The sequence below is a fragment of the Sapajus apella genome, unplaced genomic scaffold, assembly GCF_009761245.1.
Source record: "Sapajus apella isolate SASKATOON/1434 unplaced genomic scaffold, GSC_monkey_1.0 scaffold6, whole genome shotgun sequence".
In the NCBI taxonomy this organism is placed as follows: Eukaryota; Metazoa; Chordata; class Mammalia; order Primates; family Cebidae; genus Sapajus; species Sapajus apella.
In genome coordinates, this window is record NW_022436946.1 from 36,696,818 (window position 1) to 36,721,523 (window position 24,706).

At 34.9% G+C, this 24,706-nt stretch overlaps 1 long non-coding RNA gene across 1 annotated transcript; it reads left to right on the top strand.

Moving 5' to 3' along the window:
* The first annotated feature begins 883 nt into the window (after positions 1 to 883).
* On the top strand, positions 884 to 4,767 carry LOC116549051. The gene is made up of 3 exons (XR_004267689.1): positions 884 to 1,003; positions 2,744 to 2,748; positions 4,684 to 4,767. It is a non-coding gene; the product is annotated as an uncharacterized LOC116549051 (long non-coding RNA).
* Positions 4,768 to 24,706: the final 19,939 nt, after the last annotated feature.

Below are 24,706 nucleotides of genomic sequence, written 5' to 3' on the forward strand. Positions count from 1 at the left end.
AAATTAACCCAATCCAAGAGACAAAAAAAAAAAAAAAAAAGAAGAATAAGAAAATAAGATCAAAGCCTCCAAGAAATCTGGGATTGTGTTAAATGACCAAACCTAAGAAGAATTGGTGTACCTGAGGAAGAAGAGATTTCTAAAAGCCTGGAAAACATGTTTCAGGAAATAATCGAGGATAATGCCCCTGTCTTTGCTAGAGACCTAGACACCAAATACAAAAAGTACAAAGAACATCTGGGAAGTTAATTACAAGAAGATCTCTGTCTAGGCACATTGTCATCATATTATCCAAAGTTAAGGTAAAGAAAAGAATCTTAAGAGCTGTGGGACAGAAGCACCAGGTAACCAAAAAAGGAAAACCTATCAGATTAACAGCAGATTTCTCAGCAGAAACCCTAGAAGCTAGAAGGGATTGGGGACCTATCTTCAGCCTCCTCAAACAAAACAATTTTGTATCCAGTGAAACTAAGCATCATGTATGAAGAAAAGATACATTCATTTTCGAACAAGCAAATACTAGGAGAATTTGCTACTACCAAACCACCACTACAAGAACTGCTAAAAGGAGCCCTAAATCTTGAAACAAACCCTGAAAACACATCAAAACAGGACCTCTTTAAAGCATAAATTACACAGGACCTATAAAACAAAAATACAAGTAAAAAACAAAAACAGAAAACAAACAAACAAAAAAAATCAAAGTACACAAGCAACAAAGAGCACAATGAAAGCTACAGTACCTAACATTTAATGCTAACAATGAACATAAATGGCCTAAATGCTACTTAATAGATACAGAACCATTGAATGGATAAGAACTCACCAACCATCTGCTGCCTTTAAGAGACTCACCTAACACATAAAGGACTCACACAAACTTAAGTAAAGGAGTGGGAAAAGGCATTTTGCGCAAATGGACACCAAAAGCAAGCAGGGGTAACAATTCTTATATCAGACAAAACAAACATTAAAGCAACAGCAGTTAAAAGAGACAAAGAGGGTATCAGGATGATGTTCATCAAAAAGCTTATTCACCATGATCAAATAGGTTTCATCCCGGGGATGCAAGGCTGGTTCAACATACACAACCTATAAATGTAATCCACCACATAAACAGAACCAAAGACAAAAACCACAAGATTATCTCAATAGATGCAGAGAAGGCCTTCGACAAAATTCAACAGCCCTTTATGGTAAAAACTCTCAATAAGCTAGGTATCAATGGAACGTATCTCAAAATAATAAAAGCTATTTACGACAAACCACACCCAACATCATACTGGATGGACAGAAACTAGAAGCATTCCCTTTAAAAACTGGCACTAGACAAGGATACCCTCTCTCATCACTCCTATTCAATATAGTAATGGAAGTTCTAGCCAGAGTAATTAGGAAAAAAAAAAATTAAGGGCATTCAATTAGAAAAAGAAGAAGTCAAATTGTCCCTATTTGCAGATGACATGATCATATATTTAGAAGAGCCCATCGTCTCAGCTCAAAACCTCCTTAAGCTGATAAGCAACTTCGGCAAAGTCTCAGGATACAAAATCAATGTGCAGAAATAACAAGCATTCCTATACACCAACAACAGACAAACAGATAGCCAAATCATGAATGATCTCCTGTTTACAATTGCTACAAAAAGCATAAAATACCTAGAAATACAACTAACAAAGGATGTAAAATATCTCTTCAAGGAGAACCACAAAGCACTGATCAAGGAAATAAGAGAGGACAAAAACAGCTGGAAAAATATTTCATGCTTATGGTTAGGAAAAATCAATACTGTGAAAATGGCCATACTGCCCAAAGTAATGTATAGATTCAGTGCTATCCCCATCAAGTTACCATTGACTTTCTTCACAGAGCTGGAAAAAGCCACTTTAAATTTCATATGTAACCAAAAGAGAGCCCTCATAGCCAAGACAATCCTAAGCAAAAAAATACAAAGTTGGATGCATCACACTATCTGACTTCAAACTAGACTACAAGGCTACAGTAATCCAAACAGCATGGTACTGGTACCAAAACAGAGATATAGACCAGTGGAACAGAACAGAGGCCTTGGAAGCAATGCCAGACATCTACAACCATCTTACCTTTGACAAACCTGACAAAAACAAGCAATGGGGAAGGATTTCCTGTTTAATAAATGATATTGGAAAAACTGGATGGCCATATGCAGGAAGCTGAAACTGGACCCCTTCCTTACACCTTATACAAAAATTAACACCAGATGGAGTAAAGATTTGAACATAAGAACTAACATCATAAAAACCCTAGAAGAAAACATAGGCAACACCATTCAGGACATAGGCACAGGCAAGGACTGCATGACTAAAACACCAAAAGCAATGGCAACAAAAGCCAAAATAGACAAATGGGACCTAATTAAACTTAAAAGCTTCTGCACAGCAAAAGAAACAATCATTATAGTGAACTGGCAATCAACAAAAATTTTTTATTTTTATTTTATTCTTTCCCATTTATTTTATTGCATTTTAGGTTTTGGGGTACATGTGAAGAACGTGCAAGATTGTTGCATAGGTACACACGTGGCAGTGTGATTTGCTGCGTTCCTCCCCATCACCTACATCTGGCATCTCCCCCCTTGCTATCTCTTCCCAGCTCCCCACCCCCCACCATCCCTCCCCTATTTCCCCCCAACTGACCCCAGTATGTAGTGCTCCCCTCCCTGTGTCCATGTGTTCTCATTGTTCAACACCCACCTATGAGTGAGAACATGTGGTGTTTGATTTTCTGCTCTTCTGTCAGTTTGCTGAGAATGATGGTTTCCAGGTTCATCCATGTCCCTACAAAGGACACGAACTCATCGTTTTTGATGGCTGCATAATATTCCATGCTGTATATGTGCCACATTTTCCCTGTCCAGTCTATCATCGAGGGGCATTTGGGTTGGTTCCAGGTCTTTGCTATTAACATTGGTAAACAGTGCTGCAATGAACATTCGTGTGCATGTGTCCTTACAGTAGAACAATTTATAATCCTTTGGATATATACCCAGTAATGTGATTGTTGGGTCAAATGGAATTTCTATTTCTAGGTCCTTGAGGAATCGCCACACTGTCTTCCACAATGGTTGAACTAATTTACACTCCCACCAACAGTGTAAAAGTGTTCCTATTTCTCCACATCCTCTCCAGCATCTGTTGTCTCCAGATTTTTTAAAGATCGCCATTCTAACTGGCGTGAGATGGTATCTCAATGTAGTTTTGATTTGCATTTCTCTGATGACCAGTGATGATGAGCATTTTTTCATATGTTTGTTGGCCTCATGTATGTCTTCTTTTGTAAAGTATCTGTTCATATCCTTTGCCCACTTTTGAATGGGCTTTTTAGTTTTTTTCTTGTAAATCTGTTTTAGTTCTTTGTAAATTCTGGATATCAGCCCTTTGTCAGATGGGTGAACTGCAAAAATTTTTTCCCATTCTGTTGGTTGCCGATACACTCTAATGGCTGTTTCTTTTGCTGTGCAGAAGCTGTGGAGTTTGATTAGGTCCCATTTGTCTATTTTGGCTTTTGTTGTCAATGCTTTTGGTGTTTTGGTCATGAAATCCTTGCCTACACCTATGTCCTGAATGGTTTTGCCTAGATTTTCTTCTAGGGTTTTTATGGTGTTAGGTCTTATGTTTAAGTCTTTAATCTAACCATCTGACAAAGGCCTAATATCCAGAATCTGCAAAGAACTAAAGTAGATTTACAAGAAACAAAGAAACCCATTCAAAAGTGGGTGAAGGATATGAACACATTTCAAAAGAACACATATATGTGGCCAAGAAACATATGAAAAAATTCTCATCATCATTGGTCATTACAGAAATGCAAATCAAACCACATTGAGATACTATCTCATGCCAGTTAGAATGGCGATCATTTAAAAATCTGGAGACAACAGATACTGGAGAGGATGTGGAGAAATAGGAACACTTTTACACTGTTGATGGGAGTGTAAATTAGTTCAACAATTATGGAAGATAGTGTGGTGATTCCTCAAGGATTTAGAGAAATTTTACCCAGCAATGCTATTACTGGGTATATACCCAAAAGATTATACATCGTTCTATTATAAAGACACACGCACACGTATGTTCGTTATGGCACTGTTTAAAATAGCAAAGACCTGGAACCAACCCAAATACTCATCAATGATAGGCTGGACAAAGAAAATGTGGCACATATACACCATAGAATACTATGCAGCCATAAAAAACTACTAGTCTGTGTCCTTTATAGAGACATGGATGAATCTGGAAACCATTATTCTCAGCAAACTGACACAAGAACAGAAAACCAAACACCACATGTTTTCACTCATAGGCGGGTGATGAACAATGAGAATACTTGGGCACAGGGAAGGGATCAACACTCACAGGGCTAGGTGGGGGTGTGGAGGAGAGGTGAGACGAGGGATAGTGGGGGTGGGGAGGGAGGATGGGAAGGGATAACATAGGGAAAAATGCCTGATGTAGGCGATGGGGGAAGGGGGATGGAGACAGCAAACCACCATGGTATGTATATACCTATGCAACAATCCTGCAGGATGCAGGATGTGCCCATGTACCCCAGAGCCCAAAGTACAATAAAAAATAAATAAATAAAATTTCAAAAAAAGAAATTGCAACCAGGAAAAAAAAGAGAGAGAGAGACAAAGAGGGACAGTATATAATGGTAAAAGCTTTGTCCCATAGGAAAATACCACAATCCTAAACATATATGCACCTAACACTGGAGTTCCCAAATTTATAAGACAATTACTAGTAGATCTAAGAAATTAGACAGCAACACAATAATAGTGGGAGACTTCAAAACTTGGCATTGTCAAACATTTAAAAATCCGTGTTAGTTTTATGGAGAAAAGTAGAAACCTATGTTTATTTCTCTGACTGTATGTTATTCTTCATTGAATAGAAATTACTAATTTTGACACAGTCAAATTAGTGAATTTTTTGTCTTTTTTTGTGTATGCTTGCATGTTATTGAAGAAATTTCTAACCCAAGATTACAAAGATCTGCATTTTTTTCCCATTTATATTATAGTTTTACTTTCCCATTTAGATTTATTAAAATTGATTTGGAATTTACTCTTCTATGTTGAACATAGGGTTCAACTTCATTTTTTTCATATATGTGTTACTGAGCAATCTATATCTTGCTGCCCAATGCACATGGAAGCCAATACCATGGCACCAGCTTTTGAGAAAATAAAAGGCTTTACTAAAAATTGACTGGCAAAGAGACAGGAGGAAATGCTCAAACCTATCCCCCTGAGCTGGGGATTGGGTCAGGTTTTATATGCTAGGATAGTGAGATGTGATCTGATTGGATCTTGCAATGAGGTAATGCTGGGAGCCATGACCTGACTGGATCCTGCTGAGGGGTCAGACTAGGGCTCAATCTAATTGAATCCTGGATCCTGCCATGCAGTGTCCAGTTCTTAATTCAATCCTCATTCCTCAGTCTGAACACTTAATTTGCACCTGTGTCTGCAGGTTTGGTTTATCTGGGCATGCTCAGGGTAGGTGATCTTCAACCTAAGGGTCCATGGTAACTGAAAAACAACTCACAACTTTGTTACATAAAAGTTGAGCCAGATTTGTCTGGTGCTGCTACATATAGAGAGCCAGTATACCAATTCAATCAAATAAAACATTAATCCATTCACCCATTGTTCTGTATTGTCACCATAATCACATAACACTATTCTAGTCAAATATAAATCTGTTTCTGGGTATTCTTATTTTTCCTTGGTTCTGCGTGTCTGTTCCTATATCAATAACACCATACTTTTTGTTACTATAGCAAGTATGCCTTAAAAAGTGGTAAGATGAGTCCTTCTCTTTGCTCTTTTCTCTCAGAAACTTCTAGTATAAAAAAAGTTTAATGGCCACATTTTTTCTTTCAATATAAAATTTTCTATGCTTGAGCCACACCAAAATGCAAATATATAAAATAATTATATTAACTGTTTTAAATGCCAATGCAGAATAAGACTCTGCTAGAACCACTAACACCCATTAACAAGCAGTCTTAGGATATGTTAGAGAAATAGAAACTGGTGCCAGTATTCTAATGTTCCGTTCAGAAATTAAGTTATGTATCTTGAAGTTCAGCCAGCAATCTACTCCTCAATAGCCTTTATGTTATCCATCACCACTGAAAACTTAACGTGAGATAGAGTTTAACTCACTGCCCAAATTCTTTTTTAAAAATTAGACTATATATTTTTCAGAGAAGTTTTAGTTTCACATCAAAATTGAGCAGAAAGTACAAAGATTTCCCATATAGACTCTGCCCCACACATGCTTAGCCTTCCCTATTATCAACATCTTGACCACATAGTGATACATTTATTATAATTCCATAAACCTACATTGACACCTAATTATCATACAAACTCTATAGTTTGCATTAGAGTTCACCTTTGAACAGTCTATAGATTGGACACATGTATCAATCATAATCACATCCTACAGAATAATTTCATTGCCCTAAAAAATCCCCTCTGCTCTGGTTATTCATCTTTCTCTCTCTTTCTAATTTCTGGCAACTGCCTATCTTTTTACTGTATTCATAATTTTGCCTTTTCTAGAATGTCAGGTAGTTGGAGTCATACAGCATGTAGCCTTTTCAATTGGCTTCTTTCATTTAATAATATGCATTTATATTTCCTCCATGTCTTTTCATGGCTTGATAGCTCATTTCTTTTTAGCTCAATAATTATCCATTGTCTGGGTTTGCCACCATTAACCTACTGAAGGATATCTTGGTTGCTATTAAGTTTTGGTAATTATAAATAAAGTTGCTGTAAATATTCATGCACAGGTTTTTGTGTAGACATAAGCTTTCAGTTCCTTTGGGTAAATATCAAGGAGTGCAGTTGCTGGCACGTGAGTATGTTTAGTTTTGTTAGAAACTGACCAAAGTCAAAAAGTGGCAAAGTCTTTCAAAGTGGTTACAGTATTTTACATTCCCATTGGCAGTGGATGAGAGTTCCTATCACTCCACATTCTCACCAGCATTTTTGGTGTTGCCAGTGTTCTAGATTTTGACCATTCTAATAAGTGTGTAGTGGAATCTCGTTGTTTTAATTTTCATTATCCAGATGACATATGAGTAGAGCATCTTTTCCTATATTTATTTTCCATCTGTGTATCTTTTTGGGTGTGGTGTTTGCTAAACTCCTTGGCCCATTTTTAAAATCAAGTGGATTCATTTTGAATTAATAGGCCATAAAGTCTGAGTATAGATTTATTTTATTTTTACAGGTGGATATCTTATCACATTTGTTGCAAAGACAATTTTTCCTTCTTTGCATTGCCTTTACTCCTTTTTCAAAAATAACTTGACTATATTTATGTCAATTCCTGGGCTCTCTCCTCTGTTTCACTGATCTATTTGTCTCTGCTTTCACCAATACTACACTGTCTTGATTAATGCAGCTTCATAGTAAGTCTTGAAGTTAGGTAGTTTTATTCCTCCAAACAAATTGATACTACTTATTCTTTAAATATCCTCATGGCTATTCTGTCTATTCTTTATATGACTCTTCATGAAAACTTCAGAGTAAGTTTTGAATAGCCACAAAATAACTTGCTAGGGTTTTGATTGGGATTCCTTGACTATAGATCAAGTTAAGAAAAAATGACATATTGACAATATTGAGTTTTCCTACCCATACATATGGTATGTCTTTCCATTTGTTGAATTATTCTTTGATTAATTTTATCATAGTTTTTTAGTTTATCCCTGTAGATCTTATATATATCTTATTAGGTTCATATCTAAGTATTTTTGGAGGCATGCTAGCGTAAATGGTATTGTGTTTTTAATGCCAAGTTCCACTTATATCTGCATGTAGAAAAACAATCAACTTTTAAATATTAACTTTGCATTCTTCAACTTTGCTATAAACATTTATTAGTTCCTTAAGTTTTGCTGACAATTCTTTTGGGTTTTCTACATTGATGATCATGCCATCTGTGAAAAAATACAGTTTTATTTCTTTCCTCCCAGTCAGAATATCTTTTTTTTTTTTTTCATTCTTGTCTTTATGCATTATCTAGGACTTCCAGTAATATATTGAAAGGGGAGGTAAGAGATGAAACATCTTTAATTTGCTCTTGATCTTAGTGGAAAAGATTCTAGTTTATGACTATGAAGCATGATGTTAGCTGCATACATTTTGTAAATATTCTTTATCAGGTTGAGTAAATTTCCCTCTATTCTTATTTTACAGGGAGCTGGTTTTTTTTTTTTTTTTTTTTTTTTCCGCTATGAAAGACTGTTGGATTTTATCAAATGTTTTTTCTGCATATTTTGATATGATTATTTAAATTTTTTAGCATATTGACATGATAAATTACATTAATTGATTTTAAATGATGAACTAGCTTTGCATACCTGAATAAATCCCACTTGTACATGGATAATAATTCTTATTATACATTGCTGTGACTTGATTTGCTAATATTTTGTGGAGAATTTTAAAACTTATGTTCATTAAGATATATTGGCCTTTTGTTTTCTTTTTTTTTAAACTTAGAAAGAAGATTTTATTTTATTTATTTATTGTTTTAATTGAGTTTTAGGTTTTGGGATACATGTGAAGAACATGCAAGATTGTTGCATAGGTACACACATGGCAGTGTGATTTGCTGCCTTCCTCCCCTTCACCTATATCTGGCATTTCTCCCCATGCTATCTCTCCCCAACTCCCCACCCTCCACTATCCCTCCCCCATTTCCCCTCAACAGACCCCAGTGTGTAGTGCTCCCCTCACTGTGTCCATGTGTTCTCATTGTTCAACGCCTGCCTGTGAGTGAGAACATGTGGTGTTTGATTTTCTGCTCTTGTGTCAGTTTGCTGAGGATGATGGTTTCCAGGTTCATCCATGTACCTACAAAGGACACGAGCTCATCATTTTTGATGGCTGCATAATATTCCATGGTGTACATGTGCCACATTTTCCCTGTCCAGTCTATCATCGATGGGCATTTGGGTTGGCTCCAGGTCTTTGCTATTGTAAATAGTGCTGCAATGAACATTTGTGTGCATGTGTCCTTATAGTAGAACTGGCCTGTTGTTTTCTTGCAACGCATCTTGTCTATTTTTGTTATTAAGGTAACATTGGCCTTACAGAATGAGTTACAAGTATTCCCTCTGCTTCAAACTTCTGAAAGACATTTTAGAAAAATTGGTACAATTTTTTTCCTTAAATGTTTGGTAGAATTCACCAGTGAACCCATCTGGGCCTGGTATTTTCTATTTTGGGAAGGTTATTAATTATTGGCTAAGTTTATTTAATAGATATGTTTACATATACATTGTCTATTTCTTCTCATTTGAGTTTTTTTTTTAAATGTGTCTTTCAAGGATTTATTTCATTTCATGTAGCCTTTTACACTTGCGGGCATAGAGTTGTTCATAATTTTCATTTATTATCCTTTTAATACACATGTGATCCTTAATGATATCCTCTCTTTCATATCTGATACATGTATTTTGTTCTTTGTCTAATTAGTATCTTATCAATTTTGTTGATCTTTTCAAAGAACTAGGTTTTGGTTTCACTGATTTTTGTCTATTTCATATTTTTAATTTTATTGATTTCTGCTCTATTTTTCATTTCTTTTTTTTTTTTTCTGCTCACTTTGGATTTAATTTGCTCTTCTTTTTCTAGTTTCCTGAAGTGGAAGCTTAGATGGTTGATTTTAGATCTTTCTAATTTTTGTAATATATACATTCAATGCTGTAAATTTTCCTCTAAGCAGTGCTTTCACCACATCCCAAAATTTTCAGTGAGTTGTTACCATTTTTGTTTCAAAATATTTTTAAATTTCTCAAGATTTTCTCTTTGGCTCATGTATTTTTTAGAAGTGTGTTTTTTAGTCTCCTAGTATTTTCAGATTTTCTAACTATTTTTCTGTTACTGGTTTCTAGTTTAATTATATTGTGGTCTGAGAGAACTGTACAATTTTTTTAACTTGTTAGGGTGTGTTTCATGGCCCTGTGTGGCCTATCTTAGTGAATGTTCCATGTGAACTTGAGAATAATGTGTTTCCTGCTGTTCTTGAATAGTCTATAAATGTCAATTATATTCAGTTGATTGACGGTGTTGTTGAGTTTAATGTCCTTGATGATATTCTGCCTGATGGATCTGTCTATTTCTGATAGATTGGCATTGAAGTCTCTGTAATAGTGGTTAGTTCAGTTTTTACCTCAGATATTTTTGATGTCCTATTTTTAGAAACATACATGGTAAAATTATTAAGTCTTCTTGGATAATTGGCTTCTTTAGCATTAAGTAATGTTCCTCTTTTTCTTTTACAACTTTCTTTGTTCTGAAGCATTCTCTATCTAAAATTAATATAGCTACACTTCCTTTCTTTAAATTAGTGTTAACATAGTATACCTTTCTGCGTCCATTTCTATGTATGTTTTTATATTTAAAGTTGATGTCTTATAGACAACCCACTTTAAAATTTGACCTTATTATTTGATCCTATCTGAAAATCTCTGTCTTTTAATGATATTTTCAGACCATTGTCATTGAAAATGATTGCTGATACAACTGGATTAATATCTACCATACTTCTTACTGTTTTCTACTTGTTACCCTTGTTCTTTGTTCGTGTTTTTATCTTCCACCATTTTTCTGCCCTTCATGGTTGTAAATAAGCATTTCATATAATTAAATTTCCTCTCAATCCTTAGTATATCAATTATATGTTTTTAAAAAATTATGTTAAAAAAATCTAGATTGCACTATATTTTGCAATATAGACTTAGAACTAATTGAAGTCCATTTTTGAATAACACTATACTGCTTCATGGGTAGTGGGAGTAACTTATAATATCAAAATAATGCTATTTCTTCCCTCTCATTCCTTGTATTATTATGGTCATTCACTTATACTAAGCATACATATATGCCTAAGGATACATAATAAAGTTAATTGTTGCTACATTGTTTGAATAAACATATTGATCAAATGAATTATGAATAAGAGAAAAAGTTTTATTTTATCTACACCTATTCCTTCTACAATCTCCTTTCTTTATGTAGATCTGAGTTTCTGACTGGTATAATTTTTCTTCTCTTTAAAGAACTTTTTTAAACATTTCTTGTAAGGAAGCTCTACTGGCAACAAATTTTCTCAATTTTTTTTTGTCTGAGAAAGAATTCTTAATTTTTCCTTCACTTTTAAAAGAGAATTTCATTGGGTATGGAATTTGGTTGATGTTTTCTTCCTCTCAACACTTAAAATATTTCACTCTACTCTCTGTGTTGCATGATTTTTGGGAAGTCAGATGTAATTCCTATCTTTGCTCCTCTATAGGTAAGATTAACCTCAGTCCCCTGGTTTTTATCAGGACTTTTGTGTTTGTTTTTCTATAGTTTGAACATGATATTCTCAGTTGTTGAGGTTTTGATTTATTTTGCTTCGTTTTGAGAATTTTTGGCATTTCTCCTACTATTAGTGTTTTTTGAGCTTCCTGGAACTAGAGTTTAGAACACAAATTTTGGGAAAATTTTCAGTAATGATTGTATCAAACATATTTTCTGCTTCTTTCTCTCTTTTTTCTCCTTCTGGTATTCCCATTATCATATGCCATACGTTTCAGAGTTGTTCTGCAGTTCATGTACATTCCGTTCTTTTTTTTTTTTTTCTTCAGTCTTTTTATACTTTACTTTTCAGTTTTGGAGTTTTCTATTGAGACATCTTAAATCTTAGAGATTCCTCAGTTGTATTAGTCTAATAAGCCTATCAAGGCATTCTTCATTTGTTATGATGTTTTTGATTCTAAAATTTATTTGTCTTCCTTAAAATATCCATCTCTTTACTTACATTACCCATCTGTTCCTGTATGCCATAGACTTCATCCATTAAAGTCTTTAGCATATTAATTATAATTGTTTTAAATTTCCAGTCTGATCATTTCAACTGCCATATCTGAGTCTGCTTTTGATGCTTGCTCCATCTCTTCAAACTGCATTTCTTTTGCCTTTTTGTATGCCTGGTAAGCTTTTCTTGATAGGTGGACATGATAGGGCGGGGGAAGGAAACTGATATACGTGAGCCTTTAGTAATACAGTGGCAAGGTGTGGGAAACAAGGGTAAACACCTTCCGTGTCCTACAACTCCTACAACTCTCAGGCATGGTGAGCCTGCACTTTTGGACTGTGAACTTCACAAGTGCTTCTCAGTCCACCCTCCCGCTTCAAGTAGGACAGAATGGCTGGAGTAGTTGGGATTGGGTATTTCCCTTCTCTCTTGTGGAAGGCTAGAGGGAGCGCGAATTGAGTATAAGATTAAAACTAGCTAGAGTTGAGTATTTCCTTTCCTCCATGGTATTTAGGCTCTGATAAAACCAAAGCAGGTTAGGATCTGGTTAAATTATTTCTTTCGAGGGCAAACCTCATTAAGAAAAACAGAATAGTGCCAGGCGCGGTGGCTCGCGCCTGTAATCCCAGCACTTTGGAAGGCCGAGGCGGGTGGATCACGAGGTCAAGAGATCAAGACCATCCTGGTCAACATGGTGAAACCCCGTCTCTACTAAAAATACAAAAAAACATTAGCTGGGCATGGTGGCGCGTGCCTGTAATCCCAGCCACTCAGGAGGCTGAGGCAGGAGAATTGCCTGAACTCAGGAGGCGGAGGTTGCAGTGAGCCAAGATCGCGTCATTGCACTCCAGCCTGGGTAACAAGAGCGAAACTCCATCTCAAAGGGAAAAAAAAAAAAAAAAAAAAAGAAGAAGAAGAAGAACAGAATATTCTGACTAATTTCAAGATTATTCATTTTCCCCTCTACGTGCCAGGAACAGGAGATAATTTTTCTTTGCTCATCACTGTGAGAACTGGTTGAGCTTCAGGAAGTAAGACTCACAAAAAAATGCATTCACCACCTCCCATAACCTGTCTCTCTGAAGTTTTTATCTCTCAGACTTGTCCACACAGAGACCCTGGTAATTTGTTAATTGTGGTTCAGATTTTTGCGGCCTGGAAAAATTTTAGATATTTTATATCTAAAAATAGCTAATTACAGCAAAGATACAGTTTTATAATCCTATGTAACCACCATCATTTATGTGATCTGTTTTGACTGAAATGTTATGTGGTGAATGACAGTATATGCATTAGTTTGGTAGATATGAAGATTGTTGTACAATATATATCTTCCATTATAAAAGTAGTTTTATAGATAATAATAATACAGCCTTATATTTGGATGATGCTTTATACATATATATATATATGTATACACACATATATATGTATATATATATACATATATATGTATATGTGTGTGTGTGTGTATATATATATATATATATAAAATTGCACTTTAGGTTCTGGGGTACATGTGCAGAACATGCGGGATTGTTGCATAGGTGCATACATGGCAATATGGTTGGCTGCCTCCAACCCCTCATCACCTATATCTGGCATTTCTCTCCATGTTATCCCTCCCCAACTCCCTACCTGCTGTCCCTCACCTAGTCCCCACCAACAAACCCCAGTATGTGATGCTGCCTTCCCTGTGTCCATGTGTTCTCATTGTTCAACATCTGCCTATGAGTAAGAACATGCGGTGTTTGATTTTCTGTTCTTGTGTCAGTTTGCTGAGAATGATGGTTTCCAAATTCATCCACGTCCCTACAAAGGACACGAACTCATCTTTTTTTATGGCTGCATAGTATTCCATGGTGTATATGTGCCACATTTTCCCTGTCCAGTGTATCAGTGATGGGCATTTGGGTTGGTTCCAAGTCTTTGCTATTGTAAACAGTGTCACAATGAACATACATGTGCAAATGTCTTTATAATAGAATGATTTATAATCCTTTGGGTATATACCCAGTAATGGGATTGCTGGGTCAAATGGAATTTCTATTTCTAGGTCCTTGAGGAATTGCCACACTTTCTTCCACAATGGTTGAACTAATTTATACTCCCACCAACAGTGTGAAAGTGTTCCTATTTCTCCACATCCTCTCCAGCATCTGTTGTCTCCAGATTTTTTAATGATCACCATTCTAACTGGCGTGAGATGGTATCTCAACGTGGTTTTGATTTGCATTTCTCTAATGACCAGTGATGATGAGCATTTTTATGATGCTTTGTAAGTTTATACAATAAGACGTATTCCTTCTTTGATTTTTATGACAAAAAACTCTCACTTGAATAGAATTATCTCAAATTACAAATTAGAAATCTAAGGATTAGTTTCGTTCTCTTATTTTTTCTAGATCACATAGTTGAGTGAAAGGCAGAGTCAGAAATGAACCTTTGGTCTCTACTCCTGCAATATGCTGTACTATATGGTCCACATCATGTTTTAATATTATTTCATTACTTGTGTTGGCAGAAAAGCCTTGTCTGCTCTGACATATTACATTGCAAACATCTACAAGCCACAGCTGAATGTGTGTGAATCCACTATAGGTTGTTATAGCACCAGCAATTCTGGGTAAGAAAGGTAACCATAAATAATGTTTTAATGCTTGATTCATGAAAGAATATACTATGGCTGTCAGGCAAACTGGATTGTGGTAACAAAAGCATTAATAATCCTCTATTGACAATATTGTTCTAATATTACCAAGAATTCATTCTCCTTCTTAAATCCTTTTATTCCACAGTTCAGCTTATATCGTTATAAATTTTCTGGAGTTTGAATAGTTATGCCAGTCCCTCTAGGCATTTTTAAAAGCTTTCCCTTACAGACAAAAGTTCAAAGCACATGTTATGAGACAAATGCAAGAAGTACTATCGTATTTGTGAGGTTCAGAATACTAGGAACATACGATCACTGATGACAAACAGACTAAGAAACACTAAAAATGTGCACAGTATGCCTGATTTCTGAATGCTATAATGAGGGAAAATTGAGCCGTCTTCATTTGTTGCCACTATTACAAAGAATTTCTCACAAAGGTGAAAATAACAAAGGAATTTAAGTAAACATATAATTACCAAAATACTTATGGGCAAAACAACTATAAAACAATTAAAATCTGTCTGGTTTTGTTGTTGTTGTTGTTGTTGTTATTCTTAAACTATATATTTTTCAATAAATACTTAGGATTATCTTTATCTTTTTGAGACAGGGAAAAGTTTATGTTGCTCAAAAAGTGTTATACATACTAGGTGGAAAAACATTTAGAGGAGTAGGTAGAGTTTGTCACCAGTTCTTTTTATTGAATGTATCTAGTCTATAAAGGGAACTATACACAGATGAATAGCAATGAGAGATGGCATGCAGAATTTAGTGAGATAACCTAGCAATGGTTTTTATTTTATTCAAATGAGCTGCATTAAACATCACTCGTATCTTGTGAAGATCGGCAGACCTTCAGGTTTCTGCAAATCACTAGAGCTTGAAGCAATCGCTCTCTCCAAATGATTCTCTTCTCTCTGTTCATCTCCGGGTGACAAGTCTTAGCTCCTGCACCTCTGTAATTTTCACTCTCTCCATTACTACTGTCATTGCCTCAATAAGTCTTCCCCAGAGTAATTCTATGCCATACTAAAATAACAAATAATGTAGCCTCCTAACAAATCTTCCACAATACCTGCAATCTATTTTATACATCACACTCACATTAATTCTTATGTAGAACAATTCCACTGAAGATATTTTTGGTCTCTAATCAAAAATAGCAACCCAGTAAATGGCCTAAGGACGAATTTTGTATAGTCTTAGTATTTTTACCATGTCACTCTTCCTGTTTTTCATGCTGTGCCTCAGTTATGTATGCATGGATTTTAATTACCTGAGTAGTCTCCAAGCAACACAGGTCAGGACATATTTCTAATTGGCCTTTCTAGCCACCATGTTTGTTGAAAATTGAGTGCTTTATTTCTGTCCTTCCAATCTAGGTTAATTCATATGCATTCCAGCCATGGTTCATTTGCTTCCAATTTTTATTTTATTTAAATATTTGACATCAGGGGATAACTTGAGGCATAATCATGGAAAAATAAAAAATATCCCTTCTTTTCACATTTGTGACATGGCACAAATTTCAGGTACTAGGATTTAATTAAGTAACTTCAATCTGCCAACAACACTGCTCAAATTTCAGTTACCACTGAAACTTGTGTGTAACCTGTGTATAATTTTATAAGGTACAAATTTCACTGCTTGCTCGCAGTCCACAAATTACTATGTAAATAGCTGAAGCACATCATGATCAGGGACCAATCATGTCACTCCTTCAACATCTGTCAGTGATTGGTCACTGCACATATATCACTTAGCTCACCCCTCAAATAGCCAAGGGTATAGCTGTGTTACCTCCTTGATTCCCAGTGATAAAACCATGTGACATTTTACAAAAATGGATAATCAAAAGAAGAAATTCACTAACAAAGATCAAAGTTCAGCAAACAAATGAAAAGTGATGAGGCTGAAAGTGAAATCTATAAATAGAGTTACAAAAAAAAAAAAAAAACCCAGCTGATTGTGGAAATGTTTACATGGCCACTGTTGGATAGACTCTAGATCTGAAGCCAGGAGAACTTAGTGAAGGTGAACACACTGATATATATGAAGAACTTGATTGTGACACAAAGAATGATGTCCAGCCGGTGTGGTGGCTCATGCCTATAATCCTGGCACTTTGGGAGGCTGAGGCTGGTGGATCAGGAGATTGACACTATCCTGACCAACATGGCGAAAACCCGTATCTACTAAAAATACAAAAGTTAGCCAGGTGTGGTGGCAGGCACCTGTAGTCCCAGCTACTTGGGAGCTGAGGCAGGAGAATCCTTGAACTGGGGAAGCAGAGGTTGCAGTGAGCCAAGATTGTGCCACTGCACTCCAGCCTGGGGAGACAGAGTGAGACTGTGTCTCAAAAAAAAAAAAAAAAAAAAAAAGCACAATCTAGAGGAATTGAGGCCAACAAACCTCTTCACATTAAAGGAATTCTGAGATTTCACAATATTGAAAGCACTTAAAAAATTTTCAAGCATATATCCAAAGTTGTAAGTATAATTCTCTAGGAAAGATGGAAGATCTGTATCCTGTTTTACAAAAATGAAGCAAGCAGTGTTCAGATTATGAGACTGACGCGCTGCCCACTGTGCTAAGAGGGCGACAGAAGCAAGCAGTGTTCAAACAACCTCTTGATAAGTTTTTCAGAAAGAAATGGAATATTTTATCTTGATGTTTCTAATGGTTTAAATCACAACATATTAGGTAATTACCAGTTTTACAGGGTTTTTCATGTTTTGTATATTTAAAATGGACACAGAGGGTTTTTAATGTTTTGACAAAATTTTTTTTTAGATCACAGAATAATTGTATTTTTCCCATATGTTATGAAGTTCATTTTTCACAGTTTCAGTTTGCATGATTATTTTCACAGTCCCACACTACTATACAAAGTGAGGACTGCCTGTATGTATATATATACATATATATACACACATATACATATACATATACACATACACACACATATACATATATACAGACATATACATACACATATACATATGCACACACATATACACACATACATACACACATATATATACACACATATAAATACACATACACATATACACATAACACACATACACATACACATATACATATGCACACACATTTACACACATACACACACATATACATATACACACATATAAATACACATACGCATATACACACATACATATATACATATGCACACACATATACATACACATACACATATATATGTAAATGTGTATGTGTGCCGTGGTGATATATGTGTGCATTTGGTGATATTACTCTAGGGAAATAAAAATAAAAATAAGAAATCTTTTAAACTGAAATTTAGATATATAGTTTTAGCAGTCATTCTTAAAATGGCTAAGCTCACAGGAATTTCATACCCAAATTATGAATTACTAAAAAAGAAATGTCATAAAACCATTATTTTTTAGCATAAAGATTATATTACACAAACTTAATTGGAGTTACCCAGAGATTATCTTTTTAATCAAAAGATAGAGTTTAAAAGTCTGCTTCTCAAGACTTTTAAAGTGATTATGTAGCCAAGTACGGAGCTCATATAGTCTAGTATAGTTCAACCTCCCTGGTAAGTACACGCAGCATGGAAGTGCAGCAGAGAATGTGTCTCTAGCCAAAAAGAGTATTAACTGGTTTCTACAGGCAATATAATTCAGCTACTCATTGAAAAGACTTAAACACAACCATTAGCTGCCTAGAAATAGGCTCCTTAGTACATTTCACCTGCTGTGATTTTTTGGCTCTTTTGACCTTGTTTCTTATAGATATAGACAAACCAAATTCAATACTAGAGTGCGTATTGCAAACTGTGCAAACAAACATTCATTTTCCCTTAATATTGAGTCTTTGCAGAACAGTGAGTTGTCAACCTTTATTTCAAGGTTAAGGCTTCCAACAGTTATTCACCTATGCATGTGTATGCCATTTTAACAAACCAAACCAAAACAAACAAAAAACTTTTTATGTTGCTAGACATTTTGTCCACGTATACAATGAATGTTCTTTAATGAATAGATTGGGGAATGAAATGTTCAAATTATTTCAACATCCTTAGTGACACAGCTACTATACATATACCTTCAAAGATTAGAAAATTTCACAGAAATGGGAACCAATAATATTGCTTTCAGTATAATCCTTAATAAATTCAAAGATATTTTAAGTTATTCTTCATGAAGAATGGTAATTGTACACCTAAGGAAATACAATACTGGTTAATGAGGATATTTGGCTGGAAGGAAAAGATTGCCAGACTTCAGTACATACTGTTTATAAAAAATGTTACTTAATTTTCAGCAACTGCTATTTGAAAAGATTTATGTGGTTTAGCAGATTTTGTCCAACAGCTATTAGAAAAGGCAAAATTGGCCAGCTGTATTAGGCTTATGCTTAGGCCAATTGGGGTTCTAGTGCGCTCTGAGGAGTTTCAAATCGTCCTCCCTAAAATCAAAGTTTAAAAATTACATATGTACCGTCTAATCCCATCACTACCTACTTGTGCATAATCTATTATGCTTATCAATTCCTGTATCAATGCCTGACTTTAGGAAGACCCTTGAGTAGCTTCTAACTTTGTTAACTGCATTTTAATCATTCCTAAGTAATCTGTCTCTTAAGGATTTAAGGGATAGGCTCTTGTTTCATATTCCAAAATTTGCTAAAAGAACCATCTGTTCTTTCCACTCTTAAAAGCACCGGTAAAATTTCAAATTCAAAAAATAACTTAAAAATAGGTGATTTATTAAACTTAAGGTTTGGCTTTTGGAGCTTGTCTCCCTGTACTTTAAATGAATTATTTTACCAGACCTAGGAAATGTGAATTTGTTGTGAAGTAGTCAAGAAGTTAACATAAAAGAACTGGAGCCGGTAATCCTAAGTCCATTGCTTAAAAGCGGGGGAATATTTGCAAACTTACATAAAGTCTATGCTTCTTAGTTTCTTTATCTGCAAAATGGGCATAATAATTTATACTTCATTATGTTTCCAAGAGGATTAAATTAGATGGTACATCTTTATGCTTACAGACACACAATAAACACTAAAATATTGTAGTAGAGCAACCATGTAATTTATGATCAAATTCTATACAGAAGTTTGCTTGGGACAGATGCTAAACTATACAGGATATAGGGCTTAAAATAAAATTGTCCCAAGAAAACCATGATGTATGATGACTCTAGTTATTATTATATTGATGTTTTAATTATTTTTACCCAAGGCAACTGCAACTAATCTTTCTACTTACTTACCACATCTTATATATATATATATTTTTTTTAGTTGTATCACAACCTATCTAAGTTGATGGCATTAGTAAGTGAAGTGGGATGGCTAAAATGTATACAAAGACTCCATGGGTCCCTGAGAATGCAACTGATTGCTGGAGGGGGTCAGTTCAAGCAGTACTATAGACGTGATGATGGCTGTAACTCAATTCGTAGTGACCAGTGCAAACATGGGTGACCCATTTTCTAGACCTGAGCTCTTTATTAGAAACCTTGTTATCACTTTCAAAGCCTTCATTACCATTTGTCTTATTTACACAAATTTAGGGTTATGGAAGTTCAGTTGTAACTCACATCATTATGTGAATTCCAACTAATAATTATGTGTTTTCAGCTAAATTCAATGGTTCTTGTGAAAGCAATTCTTCTAGTGAAATAATTATTATCCATGAAGCTCATTTTGTTCTTCAGATTAAACATTTTCTCATATTTTATAACTACAAACTCTAGAAATATGATGGCACTTTTCCTCCTGGAGCTAGAAAGATGTAATAAGATATCAAGCATGTTTATGCAACAATGGTAGTGGCAGCTGGATTATGTCAAAATTCCTTCATTTATTACTTCAGATTTACCAACAATTATGGACATTTTTTAAAGCAACTTGCAGAGTTTGAACATATTTTACTTCTATAACCAAAGCGCACTCCAAACAGATGGATTGAGACAATAAGACTATTTACCTGCAAATGACAGTTGGGGCAATTGGGGGACAACATGGGAAGTATTAGGACTGCTGGAAATTTCCTCCTTATATATTAAGCTTTGGAGTTGAAGAAGCATTACAATCTATTTTATTTTTCTGACTAGTGGTGGTAATCTTTTTCACTACTCTAGCAGTCAGTGCCAGGCTATGACAAAGAAACCTAGTCATCAGCTAGTATTCACTTCATCTCTCTGGAATTCAGTCTCCTCTTTGAAATACAAGAGAGTTGTAGTAAATGCTCTTCAAGGTCTACACTGTATCTGTGATTCTGTGCTTCTAGGGACTTCTTGCCAATTTTGAAGAAACTACTCCTACTCTGAAATAATAAATTTTGCAATTGTTTGCTGCTTTGTGAGCTGCCATCAGAAAAAATTGAAGGAAGAGACATAAGGTTACTTAGAGTCAAAACCAAAAACCTCTGTAATCACAGAGCATCCCCTTCATGTTGTACATGTTCTTAGAAATGTTTGTGATAGGAACTCTGGGCATCTTTACTTAAGATCAAGGTCAACAGTGTCCACAATGTAACATTTGTCCTGAGTTACTCTTAGCACTAATCAGTCTGCTGCATAAGTTCATGTGTGCATGGAAATTCTTCAAATCTCAGATTCTTAGCACTTCTTAGAGACCTTCCATACCTATGTGTTTCTCAAGTTTATCTATTATACAGTTATATAAGGAAATGGTCTTGTCATATAGAAAGTCTCATTCACTGAACTGAGTTCAGTCCAGTTTTAATGGAAGAGTTGATGAAGTTGGTTTCAGTCAGGATGCAGTAAGGTGGTCCTAGTTGGGTGTTATGTTGGAAGATTAGGCAGAAAAGTGGCTTCTCTTTTCTTTGAAGATGTTATTGTATCTTTCTTTAAGCCTCTGATCTCTGACACTAAGCCTTCATTTTATTGTTGCATGTCTGTTTTTTGCTTTCTCATGTAAATGCCATCATCCTTATCTTTCTTCCAGGATCACTAGCAGTATGGCACTTATCCGTAACATATTTTTGAATTATATTTTAATGGTATAATAATATAATTGCTTATCACTGTAGATAAGCTTTTGCCAAATGTTACCTTCAGATTACTGAAGAATTTATACATACAATCATATCAATCAGAGATCTGTTTTGCTGAAAGGAGGTTTGAGATGTAAGTCGCAAGAGGAGAAAGTAGAGTCATAACTTCATCCCCAGACACCTATCAAAGGTGAAGAAAAACAGAACTAAGTTGTATTAACATCCAAGTCAAAGAGAATCTAGAAGTTACTTGGTGTCTGCTAAGACTGTAGAGCTTCATTTCACATCCCACTAGGAACACTTCAAACTGGAAGAAATTTTAACATGATTATAGCTACGGAACACACATTTTATACCTCCAAGAATAATATGATTTTTTGGTGAGCTGACATGTCCTGGCCTGCTTTTCTGCATGAGAAAGCTCCAGTTTCAGTACATTAAATTTACAATGCCACTGGGCCTGCCAAAGGAATTTAGGAAATAGACACATGGTGTCCTAGGCTGAAATCGTGTCTTAAAAAACGACCCCATTTTGTGTAAAACTCAGCTATGTCCTTTGGTGTAAAACAACAACAGCAATAACTACTCACCATTGACCCCTTTTCCAGATCAGAGAGTTGAGATCCATTTCAAAATTGGCTGAGAATATGTCATTTTATCCATTGCAACTTGGGCTTCAAGTTTTATAACCAGTTAGAGGTTTCATTAAGCTTCATGTCCCATGAATTTGATTCCATGTCTATTTCTTACTTTCTTGCCAACTACAGCAACCTTTAAATATCTCCGTACCATAAAATTGTGCCTTGTATAGTAACTCCCAAAGAAAGCCAAATTTAAGTTTGGTCAGTTAGTTTTTTCACCTTTTTTTATAAATAATATCCTTACCTTAGTAAAAATCATGAATTTCATTTGAGTCACATTTACCAATATGAGACTCCAAGACAGGAAATATTTCCCGATGTTTCCCCAGCAAATGCTGCCAGACTTTCTGGGATCCTTTGTCATGCACAGTGGAATGCATCTTGTTTCTCATTGTGCAGCCCCAGAAGCCCTAGGGTATAAAATTTTTATGTACTGGAAAACTTTAAAAGCTAGAAAGTGTTGCTAAAGTAGAAGGCACTAGGCCTGGAGGAAAGAATGGTAATTTAGAAAAATATTAAATAAACTGTCTTCCTTTCGGGGAGTATTTGGAGGGATCAGGAAAGAAATACCAATACCACAGAAAAAGGTATATGCATCAATGTGTGACGTGTAAGATTAAAGAGAACTCTCTGGGTGTTTCTTTCAGGTATTTTCACAAAAGTCTGAATTGTGAATTGGAATTTATTCTGGAAAATGAAAACAAAAATAAAACCCTTACTCTACTGCTTTGAAAACCCTTATTTTACTGTTGTTGCTAGGTAAGGACTTAGCACCATGTCTGACACAATGGTAAGTGCTCTTAAAAACACCTGTGGAATATGCGACTGAATATACTCAGTAGAAAAAAAATCATAATTAGAAACAGTCAAAATAAGTATTGTCAAGATTTCTTTTATTCAACTTTTTTTTAAGATGGTATCAACTTTTTCCATTAACTGTAAAGTTCACATCAACATTTCACCTAATGATTTACCATTCAATAATGATCATTGCCTGAAATGTTATTGAAACATTTTGGGGGGAGGGATTTAAAAATAATTTTAATTCTATAATTTCTTTTGTATTTATTAGCTATAATTATTTTGTATGGTGTTTTTTTCTGTTGTTCTATTGTTTTTTCTATTTGTTGTTTTATCGTCACTGTGACTTAGCAATATGTCCTCATGTCTGGTAGAGACACCCTCTCCTTTGCTCTCTGTATAGAAATAATTGTATCAATTTAAGAATGTTATTTTTCTACATTCACTTAAGAATTAGTTTGTCAATTCTAGATATTGGCTAGATATTTCTTTGTTATTACATTGAATGTACAGATTAATTTGTAGGGAAATTTGCACATTACATTATAATGCTAATTTGTTCCATCCATTAACTTATCACTTGATTTTCTTCAGGTCTTCTTTAATTAACATTCAACAGAATTTAAAATTTTGTCCTTACAGGTTATGTGCATTCTCAGTGAGACTAATTTCTAGACAATTTATAGATGTTGGTTATTATGTTAATGGTATTAAATATTCTACTATGTTTTATTTATGAATTAAAGATTGTGTAAAGTAGTGATTCTCAGTCTACCTGAAAATAAGTCATTCGGGCAGTTTTTAAAAGATAAGGAGGCTCCGATCCTCTTCCTGATCAATTCAATCATAATTGAGTCTACATTAGTAAGTGGTTATTATATATCTTTGATATATTATATCTTTTCATAACTTGTATTATTCTTAGGGCTCCTTATGATGTTTTTAACCTTCAAGTCTACTTTATTTTACATTAAGATTGTGACACTAACTTTTTAAATGGCTGTGTTTCTGACATATGTTTTTATTCTTTGAGTTTTATACTTTCTGTTTCCTGATGTTCTAAATATTTTTCTTGCAAATAATGTGCTGTGGTTCTTTAAACAAATCTGAAAACTTCTATCTTTTGATTCTTTTATTTACCTTTAATTTACTCTTACTCATTTATTAATTCTATTTTTATGTTGGCCATCTTATTTTGTATTTTCTCATGTATGTGTGTGTGTGTGTGTGTGTGCGCACGTGTGTGTGTGTGTGTGTGTGTATAACTCTGAGTACCCTGAGCCCCATGGCCAGACAGCAAATCCCAGCAAAGTTTATAAAGTTTGTGACATCTTTCTGAGGCCAGCCTCATGGTAACTCTTGAACTGGTCCTTGTTAGGGCAATGTGAGAAAGAGAACAGAACTTAAGTAGAATGCTCTTCAACTAAGTGCACTGCTAATTTGGAAATCGTTTGCTATTTTCTTTTTATCTGGGGTCTTATTCCCTTTTCTTTCTCAGATAGCTTTCCTGTTTTCCTATAAATGCCTTAGGACCAATGATTCTCTAATCTCACTGCATGTTGTAATTATTTAATATTTTTAAAATATCAGTGCTGGTGTGTCACTTCAAAGCATTCTAATTTATTTGGTAGTCAAAGATTTGATATTTTTAAAAAAGTCCTACTACCCCTGGGAATTGTGATGTGCAGCCAGAGTTAAGAACCACTGTATTCGAAAT